At 43.0% G+C, this 20,253-nt stretch overlaps 1 pseudogene; it reads right to left on the bottom strand.

Moving 5' to 3' along the window:
• Positions 1–462: 462 nt before the first annotated feature.
• LOC118623008 lies at positions 463–20,019 on the bottom strand (annotated as a pseudogene).
• Positions 20,020–20,253: the final 234 nt, after the last annotated feature.

The following is a 20,253-nucleotide window of genomic DNA, read 5'->3' as shown; positions in this document are numbered from 1 at the left end:
CAGACTGAAATAACAGGAAGTCCGGATCAGTCCAAGTTCTTTCTTGGGTTCCTTGTCCCCATCTTCTTAGTTCCCATTTTGTTAAGCAAATTGGTTTCTGATAGTTCCTTTGAGCTGTTCATCACCATTCTTTGGTTCCCCTATTCCATTCTTTCCCGGTCAAGCTGGCTCTGTTTTAACCTTCAGAAATATCACCTTATGGTAGTTGTTTGGCTGAGCAAAACGGTGGTCAAAGGCGGGGACTGATGCTGAAAGCAGACTGTGTGATGATGGCGAGGGGATTTCGGAAAGGACCGTTAGTTTTCTCCGGGCCCACCCTTACAGGTGCCACGCTCCCTCCGGTACTGTAACCTGTGCGGAAAACGGTGGCCCAGTGTCTTCTTCGGTGAGATCGAAGCTGTCGTCCAGGGAGGGAACGACCTGCTTCGCCTGTCAGGGGCCAAACGACACCTGGGAACTCTTTCACGCTCCTTCAGTTTTCTCCAAAATCCAGTCCACATACTGGACAAGGTTGGGGTAGACGCCTGGCGTTCCCTTTGAGCACAGCCGTCGCCCCAACTTGTGAAGCCCACCGAACGCCAGACCCCATTGTGTTTATAGGACAGCATCTCCCCCCCCCCCCCCGCTCCCCAGTTTCCCTATGACAAGGGGAGAAAAGAAAAGGCACATCGATCAGTTCCGATACTTCTCATTTGATTTGAAGCCTATTTTGCTCAGAGTGATTTTAAGTTGTCTTGGTCTTATTAATAAACTTCAGCACACGTAAAATGAACACACTGTGTTCCCTGCTGGTGGGCAGGGCCTGCTTTTTAGTGCTCAGTGTTCTAATTCGGATCTATTCGGTAGGTTGGGGACACTCTGTTCCCTTACAGGTGCCCTTCCCCCCATCGGCACAGCCCACACAGATCGTCCTATTGGTTATCTGATGTCCTCTGCAACTTGCCTGGCATTCTTCATTGGTCACCAAGGATATCTTGCCTTTCTGGAGACTGTTTTGTATTTTGCCTGTAAAAAATTTTTGGTTTGTTAATGGAGTAACCACACATACAAGATAAATATAAATAGGTATTCAAATGTAACTAAATGTATTTAAAGTCAAAAATTTTCCCTGCATAAAAATCTAGAAAGAATAAAGACTGGGTTTAGCTCATAGACCTTTTGTAATTGCAGAGTATAAAGAAGACATTATTCTCGTTGTTGGACCATTTTGTTAACAGTCGTTGAGTTAAAAAAATTAATTAAGGCTCTAAGTGAAATTACTTCCCCTAGAAAATCATTGGATAACAGGCTAGAATATTTACCGAAAAGTGCTCGGTTTCACACTGAACGTCATTAAAAATAATTTGTCTCTAAAAAGATTGTCATAATTAAAGTTCCCAGTCAAATAGCTGTGGGGTCTCCTCATCTGGGCATTTGTCTTTCCATCTTTATTACTGTTTTGTGTAACAAATGATGTTGTTATTTTGCTTGCATTTTAGCTGTATGACTTGATATAGCAGAGAGACTCTGGTTAAATTGTGTTCTGTACCTGTAAAATGGGGCACATAGAGAAATATCATTTGTTTTCCTCTTCATTTTCTGTGCCCCCATCCAGTCACCTGGCAATCAGTGTGTATTACATTTCTACCAGCTTAGAAAGGTAGGCATATGGGCAGTTGAATATCTAAAGTTTAAAAATCATAATTTAGTTATCAGACATAAAATGTAACTTCTTTCCCAGGAGACTTTTCTTTCTGTTTGCACTATTTAGAGTGTTCTCAATTGTTTTCTACTCGTTTTGGCTTCCTTGTCATACATGCTCATCCGTCATGTGCACACAGTTCGGGATGAGGGAACAGGAGACCCCCACAGCCTTCCCCACTGTCCACCTCTCTAACGAGGTCTGTGACCCTGCAGACGTTTCTCTATTGCTTGGACCTGCAATCTTTCTGCTCCTAAAAGGAACATCTTCAACATCCCACTCTGTTATTAAATTTATGTTATTCTGTGTATCTGAAGAAGCCTGGAGAAAACTTACCATTTTACCCCCCAGTGAGATTCAATAATCAGGAAAGCATGTCAGTCGTAACAGACTTAAGACTAGCTTTGCAGACATTCTCCCTTTCATGATAGTAAAGCGTGGAGAGATTGCAAGGGTCAGGCCATGGGTCTGGTAGCTTTCAATACGGTACTAACTCATCATTGTAGATAACTTTCCATTTAAAAGTCTACATATCCATGCAATTCATTGTTGTTTGCAGTTTCAACAAGGCAATATTATTCCCACTTTCTGCCACTTTATATTGATCATGAATTATTATTTCTTGAACCCCAAAGAAAGATGTATTCTGTTTTATTTCCATTTGATTTTAAATGCCACCATAGACACCCAAATCTTTAGGTAACTCCATCCCTAAGGAGTAAACAATAGAGGACAAATTTTTTCTTTACCAGATAACTCTCAAACATTTGAGTTATTTTGCTATTTAACCGACTACTATTAAGTAATTTTTTTTTCTTTTTTTGCCAGCAATGGGCTTTTAGGTGACAATAAGTAATTTCACTCTAAGATTTTTCCTTCACACATTTCTTCTATCTAGAGGGTTCTGGGCTAGCATTTTCTCATAAGAAATATGAAAAAGTGAATGAATTCTCTTCCTACCTTCAACACACACACACACACACACACGCACGCACCCCTCACGAAGAATTCTGGGTGTTAGTCTCAACCCTGCCATTGATTAGGTGTGACCCTGAGAAATTCACTTAGACTTTCTAGTGCTCCATTCCTCCATATGTAGACGGTAAAGAAGACTATTGGCCTCAAATGTGTCTTTCGGTTATAAAGTGAGTATGTTGTATATTGATGAAACAAACAAACAAACAAACAAACAAAAGCACAAAACTGTGTCTGGAAACAACTCAGAGCATACTGGCCCAACAAAATTCCCTGGGGTGCACAGACTCTCCCAACAGAGCTTTTACATTTGGCCAGTATTGAAATTGACCTAACTAGGCAATCCAGTCTGAGGATGCGTGATGAACTCTTCTTTCTGTGTCTGGAAACACACGCATGCATGACCCGGCCCGCAGGTCGATCAACGAGGACTCTAGAGGGGGAGTGAGGATGAGGTGGGACAAGAGACATGAGAAATGGAGACAAGACAGGATTCTGATCAAGTCTTGTTTATTCAGGGGGAGTTCACATTATATATAGGGGGAAAACAGGTGAAACAGTTAATGAGTATCCCACCTGAAGCCAATTCCAGTAAATACCCCAGGTGGGACAAATGATAAGCAAAGAATGGAGTAAACAATTATCTAGAGGAATGCAGGCACCGCACGCGGAGAGGCACCGCACGCGGAGAGGCACCGCACGCGGAGAGGCACCGCACGCGGAGAGGCACCGCACGCGGAGAGGCACCGCACGCGGAGAGGCACCGCACGCGGAGAGGCACCGCACGCGGAGAGGCACCGCACGCGGAGAGGCACCGCACGCGGAGAGGCACCGCACGCGGAGAGGCACCGCCCTGGGGCCGGAGACAGCAGAGCAGACTTTAACAAGATGGATGCCATGCAAACGGTCTCCCACACATGCACACACAGTGAGTGAGAGAAAGAGGGAAGGAGGGAAGGAGGGAGGAAGGGAGGGAGGGAGGGAGCGAGGGAGGGAATGGAACAGTCTCTTTGAGTTTAGTTCTCGACCCAGTGCCCAGGACAATACACAAAAGATGGTGCACTCTTATGAGAAATAACAAAAACTCCCCTGGGGATGTGTGTACATTTAAATGGGAAAATAGCCCAGCTGGTGTGGCTAAGTGGTTGACATTGACCCATGCACTAAGAGGTCACCGGTTTGATTCCCAGTCAGGACACATGCCCAGGTTGTGGGCCTGATCCCCAGTGGGGGCGTGCAGGAGGCGGTTAATCGATGTTCTCTCTCATCAATGCTTCTCTCTCTCTCTTTCTCTCTCCCTCTCCCTTCTCTCTCTAAAAATCAATAAAGAAAAAAAAATTTAAATGGGAAAGTAGAATAGTGTGCAGTCAAACAGCCATGTTCCTACATCTATTCCGAGGCTGTAGACCACAAGTGGCTCTTTCTTTTGACTTTTATTCACTAAAGATAAAAATTTAATTATGAAATAGAATAATTTACATTTTTAAAAGTGTGCTAAAATGTTAGTGATGGATTTAATATATGTGTGAGCATGGTGAACAAGTAAAAGCAGTAACAGTACCGACTCCTTCAGTCAATGAGCAGCTGTTAATATCCTGTAGTGTCCGATGACGGAGCCTCCACACAGGTGTCTCCGGATGGGTGATGAGAGGTGTCAAGCTGTCTGCCATGGCCACTCACCATTAACAGACGCTGTTCCTCCAGCAACTGTGGACTGGATTTTGGTTGTGCATTCTACAACAGAAGGATTGCAATGAGTAGCTTTCTAAATCTTCATTTCCATCAGTAGTTATGTTCTTCAGGCTCAAAGGGAAGGAACTTTCCCTCCACTCAATGATTTACCATGACATTGGAGAAACTTTATAATCAAGTTGGCAAAGCAAAGCATGCACACAAGTAATGAATGTCACCTTGTAATTATATATGCCCAAAGAATGCGTCATCTATTACTATGAGGCAGTCTTATCCTCCCTCAAATAATATCTCTGATTGTTCTTTTAAATGAGTGGTTGTCAAGTGTGGCTCCCAGATCAAGAATACCACTTGGGAGTATGTTAGAAATGCAATTTCTTGAGTCCCAACTCAGACCCAGTGAATGAGAAATTCCGGTGGTGGAGCCCAGTGATCTGAGTTTCAATCAGCCCTGCTAAAGTTTGAGAACTACTGTTATAAAAAACGTTGAGCACCTCCCACTTGGTTTGAAGCCAATGTCCAATTGCTTCCCGTCTCCTTTCCCTGGGGCTGAACTTTGCTCTATCACACTTGTTCTTCCCACATCCAAAGCTGGGCTGCTCTTCTGATTTCGACCTGCTTCTGCCCTTTGGTCTCTTTGACAGTTTGGGGATCTTTGATGCAACCTTTGATACCGTTCTAGTTCTACTTCCTGGGATGCCCAACACCAGAACCCACGCTCCTGCTGGAGGCTTGGGCAAATCTCTCCCGATAACCCAGCTAGGACGGGAGCGAGGAGCTCACAAACAGAGCAGCGCTTCTTGTGTCTCAGTGTGCGCACGGGACACCAGGGTCTTTCAAAGTGCAGATTCTGATCCCATGTCCAGCATTAAACTTTGTGTTCAGAAACACTTCTTTTGATGGTAAATGTTCTGTATCTTCAGGAAGTGTAGTTGTATGATAGATCAATGACATTACAAGACAATAAACATCTCAATTAGGTATTTCCTTTCATATTAGAATACTATTTCATCTAATAAAAAAAGTGCAGCAGACTCCCCTCCTTCAGAAAGTGTTTGGAAAAGACAGACGGTTTTATTTTCCCCTATCTTATATTTTCTGCTTTAGCTATCACTTACACCTGATACATTCTGTAACCTTTACAGAGTAGAGTCCGTGAATTCAACAGAGAAGAGCACAGTGAAGGGAGGAGGGTGCAGGATGGATTCTGCAGTTTAAGGCCTACATGCTGGTTTCTGTCTTATAAACTATGTTGACATCACTCACAACAAAATTTGCTGCATCCCTTTAATGTTAAGTAGAACGAAGGTAACAGAATGATTATAAATATTCCTTCTGGTCTTGGGTCAGCTTATTGTGGGGAGAACAGGATGTAAGAGCTATAACTTGTTTGACTGACTTTGTAAGGAAGCTGTAACCATCCAACGATTCCCATCAGAGGCCCTGGACATTAAGAAATAAAAGTCTAAAAACATGTGGTTTTATGTAAATCAATAAATACTAAAAGTATAATAGGGTGCTATGGTATTTTAAGGAGGAGTGTGTGTTTTATGTTTTTTCCTGTTGGGGATTTTATCACTTAGTTTAGCGATTTTTAACAGGTGAGCTGCAATTACTTTTAAAACATGCAATACCTGACTACTTAGTCAGGGACACTGACCTCTTTCCCCTTAGAGCGTCAATTAAAAAAATGACAACAGCCAATACAACAATAGTCGTCTGGTGTGAATAAATAAAAATTATACCTATTTTCTTGTCATTGGCCAAAAATATAATATATTTTTCAGTGTGACGCCGAATTTTAGTGATTAGTTTATGTGCCATGAGCTGGAAAAGGGTGGAAATCGCTGGCTTTAGATGGTCCTGTTTGCCTACAAACCACCCCTTGCTACTGTTCTCAGAACCGGCCACAAGGCTGGACACACTGATCTGGTTTTTATTCTAAGGTTTATGTAATAGGTCTTGTTTGATCTAGACAATCATTTTATTCCCACCCTACCACACTCACTGTAACAAATTAGTCGTTTTTACTGCAGTTTCTGCCAGTATTCATAAGTATGCAGAATCTGAAAGAATAAAAGCCCCTGAAATAGAGCTACTGGAGTATTTCTTTTTTTTTTGTTTTTTTTGTCCTCACCCGAGGACATTTTTTGATATTTTGTTCAGATAGAGTGGGAGGGAGAGAGAGAGAGAGAGAAACATCGACGTGAAAGCGACACATCGAGTGGTTGCCACCCACACGACCCAACCAGGGCCGGGGACAAACTGCAACCAAGGTACGTGCCCTTAGCGGGAACCGAACCCGGGTCTCTCCGGACCACAGGCCGACGCTCTAACCGCTGAGCCAAACCGGCCAGGGCAGTATTTCTTGAAAAGATCCATAAATTTCCAAACATATGATGATTATTTATGTTTCAATTAAAGATCAAGTAATGGCCAGTGGGAAGAAAGTGAATAATTTGATTAACCAAGATGCAGATTGATATATCAATGATAAAGTATGATAAGATAGTTGGCCTCGATAACAAAAATCAGACATGTAAGTGTTGGCTAACCCTGAGTCTCACCATGAAATACCAGTTATATGACTGTGTCAAATTAAAACACATCTTCAATTACTATTAGGCAATGCGGTTTAGTCAAGGCTCATTTTTACCTTTGAAACATGGTCAGCTTGGGTGATAGACATGAAAATAATAGATCATTGTAAATTTGTTGCTTTGTTTTGTGTGTTTGTTTTTTTTTTTTTACTAATTTTAATCACTCTGTGGCCATTATGGACTCTCTTATTCATGATATATTAAGTATAGAATAGCTCCTTCTGATATATTTTGTCAAGTGATGTTAAACTCACCATTATCCATCTTACATAACCTTAATATATATCCAGAGATGCCTCCTCTTCCATGACATTTCACTGATATTTCCAGCTCTTTTTGCTACAGGTTCAATGACCTTAAACTAAGCATCAGACCAAATTGCCTCTTAGTGGCCATCCTTATATTGTTCTTTCCATTCAGAACTAAGCAGCTCACCCTTTGCCAAAGGCAGCGCCCTCTCGAAGCTAAAGAAAACCAAGAATCCTTGGTGACGCTGGGTTTGTGGTCAGTAGCTGGGGACCAGAAAGGGAGAGGAGGGAGGAAATCTGTGCAACTTTTACCCACCTCCACAGACCTTCGACTAAACAAGTAGTTGCTCAGAATTTTTAATGGTGCATTTTGATCAGCTATTTGTAAAAGGTAACAACATTACTCTTACTCATAAAGGTAACACATCGCTCCTTGCTTTTCAGATTCCTTTGGCCATTCTTGAGAAAAGAAGGTAGAAACAGACAATTGGGATGGTGAGTACAAAGGCTGCGTCAGACATGGGCATTGCGAGCCACGACGCTGTCCACGCTACTGTCTGCAAACGCTGTGCTAGGGACAATGCCCCTAATACAAGCGGAATGACAGAAGAAACCATGTTTAGGGAATCAGTTCTCCAGCGGAATCTGTAAAATCTCCATCATCGTGTTTGTAGATTCCGTATGAAATGGTTTGTTGCGGGGTGAGGAAGGGGTGACTAGGCGGAACACAGAGGAGTTTTAGGGCAGCAAATGCTCTGTATGACACTACAATGAGGACGACATGTCCTTATACATTTGTTCAGACCTACAGAATATCCAACCCTAAGAGTGAATTGTGATGTAAACTATGGACTTTGGGTGATTATGATGTGACAGTGTAGGTTGATCGATTGTGACAAATGTACTATTCTGGTGGGAGATGTGGGGGTAGAGAGTATACGGGAAGTCTCTACACCTTCCCCTCAATTTTGCTGTGAACCTAAAATTACTCTAAAGAAATAAAGTCTTAATAATAATTTACCCAGTTTAGAAAGTGTATAGGATTTCAGTGAAAATCTAGACACCAGGCATTGAGCTTCGTTATCCTGGTTGGTGCCCCGTTTGGGTGTATTTCAACTGGCAAATGTGAAGGAATAAAAAAACAAATGAAAATGTTTTCTTCTTCCAAATGCAAGTAGGAAAAACCACCAGATGGTAAGACATTCCCATCTGGAGACTGAGCGATACAGCTAAGGTGTTACTCTGAAAAGCACTGATCTGGAGGCTGGACTGGGGTCTCCACTCTGCCAAGACCAATTGTCCCTTGAATTTTTCCAACTTTATTTTTCATCAATAAAATGACAACTTGAGAGGGGTGGTGAGATGAAGAGTAAGAACGTGGGGATTAATGACTTCTCGGGCCCTTCTCAACGCTAGCATTTTAACTTTTTTGTAATGTCTGGCAACTCCCAATTCCCTGGCTTATTCACTTATGGGCATAGTTTATAAACTGCATGTTTCTTAAATTTCTTTATTTAGAGAGAGAGAGGGAGGAACATTAATGTGAAAGAGATACATCAATTGGTTGCCTCCCATACATGCTCCGATAGGGATTGAACCCGAAACCTGGGCATGTGTCCTGACTGGGAATTGAACCTGCAACCTTTTGGTGTATGGGACAATGCTCCAACCAGCTGAGTCACCTGGCCAGGGCAATAACCAGTAGTTATTAATTCTAATAAGGCATCTTCCCACTTCTGTGCTGTGGGCATCGCTTGAAAGCACGTCCAGAAGCATGTTGACCCACGGCTGTGTTTCCATAGCACTGTCTCCCAGGGTTAAACCTGTTTTTTAAAAATATAACTTTACTGGGTAGAAACTTACTTTTTAAAATAACGCATCTTGTTTTATTCTCTTCATTTTTTCCCACCACCATTTATTCCCCTACAACCTCTCCCCGGCAATCCCCGCACTATAAAGTCAGCACACAAAAATCAAAGAGAAGGAAATCAACTACTGTATCTTGTGCCAAAGCAAATATTTTCTTAGCAAGACTGTTGAGTTTGTTTTTGCCAGCTCAACATTTCCACATTTAAAAGATCACATATAATAAAACTCCTTCCTAACAGGAAATGGGCAAACTATGGTCTGCAGGTCAGATGCAGCCTCTGCCTGTTTTTGTATAGCCCGTGAGCTAAGAATGGTTTTCATATTTTAATGGTTACATTTTATTTTATTTTTTTGCATTCATCTTCAGATAGAGCTGGAGGGAGCGAGTGAGGGAGAGAGGAAGGAAGAGAGAGAGAGAAACATCGATGTGAGAGAGACACATCGACTGGTTGCCACCCAGATGACCCCAACTGGGGCCGGAGACAAACTACAACAGAGGTACGCGCCCTTAGCGGGAACCGAACCTGGGACTCTGGTTCCAGGGCAACGCTTTAACCGCTGAGCAAACCGGCCAAGGCATGGTTACATTTTAAATGGTTATATAAATACTTATATTATGATATCCATGTTTTTGTTTCTGGAACCATAAAGTCTAAAATATTTATTCTCTGCCTTGTCAAGAAAAAGATTGCCAACTCTTGTTGTAGAGTCTAGACTCTGGAGCAGCGGTTCTCAACCTGTGGGTCGTGATCCCTTTGGGGGTTGAACGACCCTTTCACAAGGGTCACCTAAGACCATCAGAAAACACATATTTCCTGATGGTCTTAGGAACCGAGACCCCGCTCCTCTATCCCGCCTCCAGGCGGGTCCGCCCACATGCAGATACGCCCACATACAACATGAGGACTGTATTAAAGGGTCGTGGCATCAGGAAGGTTGAGAACCACTGCTCTACAGTCTTCTGGAAGCAAAGAATATGTAAAAAACTGACAGTGAATCATTTTTTTTTTTTATCCTCACCCGAGGACATTTTTGCATTTATCTTCAGATAGAGCGGGAGGGAGAGAGGGAGGAAGAGAGAGAGAGAAACATCAATGTGAGAGAGACACATCGAGTGGTTGTTACCCACACAACCCCAACCGGGGCCGGGGACAAACTGCAACCTAGGTACGTGCCCTTAGCGGGAACAGAACCCGAGCCCCTCTGGTCCGTGGGCAGACGTTCTAACTGCTGAGCCATACCTGCCAGGGCAACAGTGAATCATCTTCATACAAGTCTCTTGGCAACCACTCACTTCTTTAGCAAAGATCACATTCAATTCTTTCCCTCCAAAGTCAACTCCTGTATACATACTTGAACACCAGGGCTCTGTGGCAATGATAAATGTAAGAAGATATAAGCTAAAAACATTTACACAAGTTTCTGGAACACTGAGGATTGTTTCATCACTATTGTCAGAAGATCATAAAATTGGTCACATTTTATGTATTGTGGTTGAATCACATTACCAGGCAAAGTTCATCGGCAGGTTAAAAGGCTGTATCCAGACAAGGTGTTTCCCTGAGGAGTAGGGGAACTTGGTGTCCTGCTTTTGGGAGTCTTAAGTAAACAAACGTTTCCATTCTTTTGTTTTTTAAATTAAGTTTTATTTTAATATTTTTTCTTTATTGATTTTTAGAGAGAGAGGAAAGGAGAGAAAGAGAAACATTGATGAGTGAGAACATCGATGAGAGAGAACATCCATTGGCCGCCTCCTGCACGTCCCCCACTGGGGATCGGGCCCACAACCTGGGCATGTGCCCTGACCAGGAATCAAACCGGTGACCTCTTGGTGCAGGGGTCAATGCTCAACCACTGAGCCACACTGGCTGGGCAACATTTCCACTTTTAAAGAAGCAAGAGAAAGAAAGAAAACAGCATGGGAGGCAAATAAATGCAAAAACACACACACACACACACACACACATTTTTTAAGCACCCCTGCACATTTTATTTTTCTGGGAAATTCCCTTCAAACTAATCCAGATGGCAGGACTCATTTAAATTACAGCAATTAAATGTAAATCAAGACACATTTCCCTCTAAAGAAAACTGATAGACACAGATCACTGGAAAGAGGAGAACTGTGAGGTTCTACCTTCTGATTGAATAAAAGAGGAAGAAGAAAGAACAAATTCTGGGGATTTATGCTGCTAACACTGTTTTATAACTAGATACTCTTCTCTCTTCTTTATAAACTATTTTTTGTTGGTTTGTAAAGAAACCAGGCTGTGGTCCTGGAAGCCGGGGAGGGCCGGGGGAGCACCGAGGGGGGGCCGCTGCGGTGGGCCTGCTTGGGCTGGTGCAGATGCTCCCGTCAGTAAGGACGGGTCTGACCCTTTCCCGCTGCCGCTCCTTGGGCTCAGCCGTAGGTCTAAGTAAGAGAAGGTGGGTAAACAAATCTGCTAACCCCTTAACTACTCTACACCTGGCAGAAAAGTACCTACTTCAATGGTGAGTATCAAGCATTTTGAGGGAAATAAACTAAACTTAAAAAATAAAACAAAAAACTAAAGTCACTCTAAAATTAAAGTGACGATAGGACAGCAGCAAACGCTACACATTCCAAGCCCCTTTGTGAGTCTGTATCCCAGGTTTCGTGGGGAGAGTAGAGGCGGTCGGGGACAGGTGCAAACGCTACGACATACGAAAGCACCTGGAGTGACACCTCTGGCAATGCCGTATGTTGGGACATGTCGCGTGGCAGCCTGTGAACTCCCAGAGGGAAGATGCTCCTCAGTAAATGACGCAATGATAAATTTTCATGTACTTTGTCATCACACCTAAGGAAAGTATGACTATTCATAACACTCAACATCCTAAGTGAAAAAAATGTCAATATATCCTCAACTTTGTTTGCCATTTGGAAGAAGAAAAAATTGGTCCAACTCTCATTAAAGACAGAGAAATAAAATAGCTCAACCTATGCTCCTAGCTCCATCTTACCCAGTGCAGAATACATAGGCTACACCGCATGGGTTTATGTTTTCTTTATATTACTTTGACCCTGAATTCCAGGCCTTAGGGACATGAGGTTTTGTGTTATGTTTTCCTGAATATTATGAAAACGATTTTAATAACAAGAGATTAAGAGAAATATTAGTTAACTAACAAAAATGTCATGTGCCCAATGATATTAGAACAAAAGGAAATCCACTTTCATTATTCTTATTTAATCGTATTTTTAATTACATGTTTGTATTTATATTGATGTAGAGAGTTTACCCAATTTGATAACACATAAATTTCATTAAAATTATAGAAGCTTAAATAACAATAATTGCAGTATGGGAAAGATAAAAAAAAAAACTTAGTTCAAATGAACATAGGGCAGAAGAGAGCACCCTCCCATAACATAGTATCTTCATAAGGACACTCTGGGAAATTAGACCTCAACTACTTACATCTTTAAAAAAATAACACATAGCCAGGCCGGTGTGGCTCAGTGGGTTGAGCATCATCCCATGGACTGAGAGGTTCTGGTTCAATTCCCAGTCAGGGCACATGCCGGGGTTGCAGGCTCATCCCCATTAGGGGGCGTGCAGGAAGCAGCTGATCCATGTTTCTCACATTGATGTTTCTCTCTCTCTCTCCCTTCCTCTCTCTCTAAAAAATTAATAAAAATATATTTAAAAAATAACACATAGACTCTATGTCAATCTATAACTACCTTTCGAAGATATCCTGGTAAGTTGTTCAAGCTTTCTTAGACATTTACATCGATAAGGGGCTCACTGCCTAATGACAAGGCCCATTTCTTTCTGGACCACTGTTGATGTCAGACACTTTTCTGATTTTCTTCATGGTAGCATCTACCTAGATCTGTCTTGTGGAGCCACACACGTTAGACTAATCCCTTTCTCAAAGGCGGGTCTTCAAAAAACAAAAAACTTAAGACAGTCATCTTGACTCCTTTCCAGGTTATATATCTTTAGCTTACTCCTTAAACTGTTTTTTTCTTTTTCTTTTTTTTTTATCCTCACCTGAGGACCTTTTTTTCCCATTTTTTGTTCAGATAGAGTGGGAGGGAGAGAGAGAGAGAAACATAGACTTGAAAGTGACACATCGAGTGGCCGCCACCCGCACGACCAACCAGGGCCGGGGACAAACTGCAACCGAGGTACGTGCCCTTAGCGGGAACCGAACCCAAGTCTCTCTGGACCGTAGGCCGACGCCCTATCCGCTGAGCCAAACCGGCCAGGGCGTATTTTTCATTACTTCTAGATATCTTACCATCCTGGTTCTCCTCCTTTGAAGTGCTCCATACAGAACGTGGATCACAGAACCGAACACCGCTTTCGGTCACGCTCCGAGTGGGAATGACTGCTATTGGAAGTACGGTGCTTCTCGGGGGGTGATGAGATGTTCTGGAACTGCATACAGTTTTGCGAATACACTGAAAACCACTAAACTCTATACCTTCAAAAGGGGTAATTTTGTATTATGTAAATTATATATCAAGTTCTAAAAACTATGAAAAAATATATACTACATTAAAATGTCCCACTTGAAGAAACAGAAAAAAGATGTGAAGATTAAAAATTAAATAATCAGTACCATTTGAACCAATAAACCTGGTACACATCAGGGAGGGGGTGTGCTAGGGAAGAGAAGAAACAAATAAGAAAAGAGGTGCATTGTTGCCGATCTGCCAGTCTTCCCTGGAGCAGTCCTAGCCCAGCCCCCACTACAGGGCTTGGCATAGCCTTGTCACTCGATACTTTGTAGAACTGGTTACCAGTGATTTGGTTTCAATAACAACTTATTATTAACGCCCTGATGTGCTAAATAAGGTAGAATGTCATGGCAATTTTCTGGATCATTCAAAGGAATGACCATGTCTGAAACTGCAGGGTTTCATTGATTTATTTTGCTAGAGTCATTTGACCGAATGATGGACACCACCAAGGGATGACCCTACAGTTTTCTCTGCCCTATCCCTGCACTAGTTTTCCACTGCTGCCGAACCGATGACCAGCAGCCTAGTGGTTGTGAACAACACAGATCTACTATCTCACAGTTCTGGAGAGGAGAAGGCGGAATGGGTCTCACTGAGCTCAAATCAGGAGGTTGTCAGGGCCTGTTCCTTTGGCAGGCTCCATAGGAGAACCCAGTTCCTTGCCTCTCCTTCTGCGTTCCTTGGCTTCTGGATCCTTCCTCCACCTTCAAGCCCGTGGTGCCGCATCTTCAAATCTCTCTCTCTCTCTCTCTCTGCCTGATCCTTCTGCCTCCCTCTTTCTTATCAGGACACTTGTCGCTTCATCAGGCCCATCCACACAATCCAGAATATGCTCCACTGTCAAAGTCCAGAACTTAGTCACATCTACAAAGCCTCATGTGCCATATCAGGGGACACAATCACAGGGTGCAGGGATGAGGGTGTGAAAACACTTGGGGGGCGCTTACTCTGCCTACTACCATTCCATAGTGAAATAGTAGCCATGGAGTCACCAATTTCCAAGAGTGCACAGGGCTTCCGGGAACCTCCGGCTGCCACGTGTCCAGCACAGTTATGCTGGTCGGTGCTCCTGCAGGACTGCGCTCTAATAGGAGGTGCTCCTGAAGGCGAAGAAAGGAGGCCACTTGGCTTGCTCCACTGCGAGGTGCATGCAGCCGTCCATTGAAATGGCCCATGGTCCGTGGAAAATAAACAAACCATCTGAACAGTGACTGATCATGAAACAGACATCCTCTTCCTCTGCAGAGAGAAGCTTAAGGTGAGAACGGGGTGGGAGAGCTTATTCTATCAGACGTTTTTCTACTAAACTCTCATTCCACACGCCCAGCTCTCTGCGAACCGAACAGAATTACTCTCTTCAGGAAAAGTAACAGCTAACTTAAGTAAATAAGAAAAGTGCTTAGGTCTAAAAGTCCTGTTGAGTTTTCAGTTGGAAAACAGAAAAGGTTAAGAAGAATACAATTAAATCACAAAATCACCATGGCAAAGAACGAACACTCTGAATTTTACTCACCAGTACCGTGCGTTGTGAAAGGTTTGCCTGGCGTAGGTGAGACATTTGTGGTGGATGTCATTGTGCAACTTTGTTGGCATTCTTCCACACTGTCAGCCTTAGATATGGGACATGGACTCCGCTCAGATCGATTCCTTCATGAAATGTCTCTGTGGCCAGCTGAACAAATAAAACGCATGGAGCAAATTTCCTTTGCCTTCTAGAAACAGATCATTAATTTGGGCAGTGTCATTTTGAAGGATAATATTCTGGTTTTGGCAACTGCCCTATTAATTAGGGGATTTAGGATTTTTATTACATCACTAAATTATCAAACTCTGCTTGAAATAAACAATTCCAATGTTTTCGAGCACGAGTGTGGGAAACGGGTTACTTTGCTTCTAAAGCTGCAATGTGTGTGCAGCAATGTGTGTGCAGCAATATGTGTGCAGGTAATACTTCACACTGAAATTATCAATGAGCAGTGAAAATCAACAAGACAGTGACATGAGGGCCCTAATTACTCTGTGCTAGGGGCTTGTCTTAATAAATTGACGCCTAGACCTCTTACATTGAGTGAAGGAGCTTCTTAATTTTTTTGCACATTTCTAGGTTTTCAACTACTCCTGTCTGATTGCAAATAGCATCTGTAAGCCTGTGATTGACATCTATAAGCCACATCATTATCATAAACCTTGGAGAGTTCTTGTATATGCATAATAAAACCATTTCTCATTTCCGTTCTTGCTTTAAAATTTTCTTAAGTTCTACTTAACCACCCTTCCAAAGAAAATGTATCTCATATATAAAAAAAGAAATAGTACCCTGGCCAGTTTGCTCAGTGGTTAGAAGGTCTGCCCATGGACTGAAGAGTTGCAGGTTTGATTCTGGTTAAGGGTACACACTTCAGTTGTGGTTCGTCTCTGGCGGCCAGTCAATGTGTCTCTCTCACATCGATATTTCTCTCTCGCTCCCACTCTATCTGATAAATAGAAAAATATCCTTGGGTGAGGATTAAAAAAAAAAAAAAATTAACCCAGCCAGTGTGGCTGAGTGGTTGAACATCGACCCATGCACCAGTAGGTCGCCGGTTCGATTCCTGGTCAGGACGCATGCCCAGGTTGTGGGCCAAATCCTCAGTGGGGTGCATGCAGGAGGCGGCCAGTCGATGTTCTCTCTTGTTAATGTTTCCATCTCTCTCTCCCTCTCCCTTCCTCTCTCTCTAAAAATCAATAAAGAACAAAAAAAATTTCACTATGATACCATAATTAAAAGTAATGCTTAATTGCATAATTCATACTCAACTGTATTAAGATATAAATTTGATGTTATAAAATAAGAAATGCACAAGTAAACGACACAGTGACTGAGTCAGCCACCATGCCTATAACTAAGGCCTCTTACTTTACAAACCGCAGGCACAAAATGTGTGTGTGTGTACAGAGCGGTGTTAATGGGGGAGGAAAACTTGCAAACATCTGAGATTTGAAACTACAAGATTAACTGTAGATAGGAAACATAAAATAGCAATGGTGTATAGTCACAACATGATTATTTAAAGGCTCTGCGAGCCTATCAGTTAAGAGAATCTTGTCAGTATTTTTTGTTTTCAGACCAGTCATGTTATGGTTATCATTCATTTGCCTTGAGGATAGGGTTAGAAATGATTTCCCAAGACATTAGTAGCCATAAGCATCAGAATTAAATTTAGCAAGAATTGCAGAACGCAATCCTTCTGTGTGGGAGTTGAACAGATTTCTTTTTTTTTTTTAATCATCACCTGAGGATATTTTTCCATTTTTTGTACAGATAGAGTGGGAGGGAGAGAGAGAGAGAAACATCGACGTGAAGGGACACATCGAGTGGCTGCCACCCGCACGACCAACTAGGGCCGGGGACAAACTGCAACCGAAGTACGTGCCCTTAGTGGGAACCGAACCCGGGTCTCTCCGGACCGCAGGCCGACGCTTTAACCGCTGAGCCAAACTGGCCAGGGCTGAACAGATTTCTTAATGTTGGCACCTTTGACATGTAGGGGTAGAGAATCTTTGCCGTGGGGTCTTCCTTGTGCCTTGTGGAATGTTTAGCAGTATCTCTGGTCTCTAGTCACTAGATGCTAATGGCATCATGACAAAGTCACCTCAGATTGAGAACCAAGAAGAACCACTGCTGTGCCAAAGGGAGACACTCTCTGGGCTCTCTGTAAGGTTCTTGTCTGGAACCAAGGCCAGGCCACAGTTTGGGTGTGTTCCCTTCCTGCAACTCTCACAGTGTGGCCAGAGGCTCGCGAAGTATGTGTTGACTGTGCAAGACAAGAGGCTATGCCCAGAGCACATGAGTAATAAAAAATAGAATCCATAATTAATAGCATTTTTGTTAAATGTGTAAGTAGACATGGGTAGAAAAATATCTGAAAGACTGAACAAAAGAGTTTTTTTATTTTAATTTTTTATCCCCACCCAAAGACATTTTTGCATTTATCTTCAGATAGAGCGGGAGGGAGAGAGGGAGGAAGAGAGAGAGAAACATTGACGTGAGAGAGACACATTGAGTGGTTGCCACCCACACGACCCCAACCGGAGGCAGGTACGCACTCCTAGCAGGACCCGAACCTGGGACCCTCTGGTCCTCAGGCTGGGGCTCTAACCACTGAGGCTCTAACTGCTGAGCCAGACCGGCCAGGGCTAAATGAAAGACTTTAAAAATAGCTATTTCTGTCCGGCCAGTGTGGCTCAGTGGTTGAGCATCAACCCCCTGCACCAGGATGGGAGATGGGGGTGGGGATGGGGGCTGGGAGGTGTTGCTGGTTCAATTCCAGGTTGGGACACGTGCCCAGGTTGTGGGCCCGATCCCCAGTGGGGGGCATGTGGGAGGTGGCCAATCGATGTTCTTTCTCATCGATGTTTCTATCTCTCTCTCCCTCTCTCTAAAATCAAGAAAGGAAAAAAATATTTTCAAATGGCCATTTCTAAATTATGAGACTATAGACAATATGTAGTTTCTCATATTGCATCCCCAATTTTCCTAGCATGAACATACAGTACATACACACACACACACACACACCTGAAAGAAAATCATAGTGTCTACAGCTCACAGCATCTCTGGCTTCCTCTAACCCTCAGCAGTCAGTGGATTTGTGTGTAATGATTCCGGCTCAGAAAAGTGAAAAGTGAAGGGACAGACGGAGGCAAGTTGTGGTTTAGAAAATCAAACCTTCCTGAATACATTATATCTCTTTACCAACACAACCTTTATCCAAGAGGTGTTTACCTTAGCCAAACATCTGAGAGGTAAGTGAACAACATTGTGGTGTGGTCAACCTAACTCAACATCGACTCCAAATCCACCCCTAACAGGCACAGATCAACGCCACCTACCATGATGAATGGAAAACAGTGTCCAGAATCATCCTAATTCTCTGAAAATTTAATGGAATGGATAGAGAGAGAAATAAGATAAATCCGCTGGTGTCAAAACCTGAGCTATTCAAATGGATGCTTTACTGAGTTAAATTTAAACCAGCCACTTTCAATTTTGAAATGATTCCCGATCGTGTAAAGGAATTAAAGTAGGTTCTGTGTTCCTATGATGATACTTGGGTTGGACGCAGGCTCTTTAAAATGCCTAGTCCTCTTGAATATTCAGAGTTGATTTTTAACAAATGTCAATAAAGGGCGGACTGCTTAAGATTTGCAATGTGGAGAGTCCTGTCCAAACAGAAGTTTCTGATAACACATGCCTGAGACATTCTAACTCCTGGGCTCCTCTCCCTGCAGTGTCTAGGGATTACTGAGCATTAAAAATATATGTCCCGACTCATTAGGGCCTGGCTCCTTCCCCAAAGCTCTGTGTTCAATAGCTTTCTCCAAGGCGGCCATGTCTTTCTTAACTACTCTCCCACAGACCCTTAACTTTATGTCTTGTAGATTATCCACTCTCCACAGGAAACTATAGCAACAAGAAAATGAAATAAGCTGCTTCCCTGAATGAAATCATCCGGAAAGAGAAAGTAACACATGCATGACTCTGCTGGTTGTAGGTTTATTTAACACGAACCTAAATTCAAGGTGACGTAGAGTTTCTCTTCAATGTCTGGATGGTGAATCTAAGCACACAATTATCAGTATAGAGAACAAGGGTTTTCTGCACATTTTGTCCTCAGGGACTTGACACAAGATGCAAAATTAAGACCTCTAGAGGAATAATTGTTTTTATTGCTCATTTCCCACCTATGTTATTAGTGATATGGAAAGGGAATCGGTAGAGGGGACTTAAACAGTTGTGAATCCTCTTGATGCAAACAGAAAGAATAATATTGTAGATAACGGCCGTATCATTCCAGATTCCCTAAGTAAAGCTCTCAAAATATTCAAGCCCATTTAAACATTTTTTTTTTATCCTCACCCGAGGATATTTTTCCATTTTCTATACAGATAGAGTGGGAGGGAGAGTGAGGAAGGGAGAGAGAGAGAGAAACATCGACGTGAAAGGGACACATCGAGTGGCTGCCACCCGCACGACCAACCAGGGCCGGGGACAAACTGCAACCGAAGTACGTGCCCTTAGCAGGAACCGAACCCGGGTCTCTCCAGACCGCAGGCCGACACTCTAACCGCTGAGCCAAACTGGCCAGGGCCCATGTAAACATTTTTAAATCAGTCCATATTCTTTTGATCTTAAAGTATCTTACACTTAAATATTTCTGCCTAAAAGAACACCAGTTCCTGCCACACTCCTTAGATACGCGGGAAATGAACACAAACTAGGGGCTTCTTCTTAACGTAAAAACGATCCTCCATCTGTCGACACCCCGCCTGACGTGGAAGCCCCGGGAGGAAGAGGGGGTCTCTCACTGCAAGCGCACTTGCTGGTGCTTCTGGGCTGAGGGTCTCCCTCCCTCCTGAACTCCTGTCTCCCCACTCCCCTCACTGGTTCTGCCGGCAGGTTTGCTGGGCTTCCATGTTGACTTCAGCTTTCTGCCAACAGTTTCAACTTTTTGTCCTGTCAAGATAGTCTATGGACAGGCCATTCCTGTGTCCAGCTGTTTAATATATTCACTATTTCACGTTGGGGCCCTGTAATCCAGGCCCAGGTTTCCCTTCTTAAACAAGTTCATAAGAGAGAGCGTGTGTTTCCCAAGTGAAAAAGTGGCATGCAGTAGCCCGCTGGGCCTGGGATATTGAGGTTGATAACTG

This window comes from Molossus molossus, unplaced genomic scaffold, assembly GCF_014108415.1.
Source record: "Molossus molossus isolate mMolMol1 unplaced genomic scaffold, mMolMol1.p scaffold_m16_p_9, whole genome shotgun sequence".
In the NCBI taxonomy this organism is placed as follows: domain Eukaryota; kingdom Metazoa; phylum Chordata; class Mammalia; order Chiroptera; family Molossidae; genus Molossus; species Molossus molossus.
This window is presented reverse-complemented; position numbering and strand designations above follow the sequence as displayed.